Here is a 209-nt window from a genome sequence, read left to right on the forward strand (position 1 = left end):
TTTCCCTTTTCTTTTTTTTTCTTTATTATCTTCTTTGTTTTGTTTGTTTGTTTCTCTTTGTTTTTGTTTTCTTTTGTTTTTATTTATTTTTGTTTTTTTTTCTGTCTGCTGGGGTGTACATGCAGCTCACTGTGTCTTGCTGTCTCCATTGTCTCCTCTCTCTAAACCCTAAACCCTAAACCCTAAACCCTAAACCCTAAACCCTTTTT

This window comes from Eimeria mitis, genomic scaffold, assembly GCF_000499745.2.
Source record: "Eimeria mitis Houghton genomic scaffold, Emh_scaff1210, whole genome shotgun sequence".
NCBI classification, from domain to species: Eukaryota; Apicomplexa; class Conoidasida; order Eucoccidiorida; family Eimeriidae; genus Eimeria; species Eimeria mitis.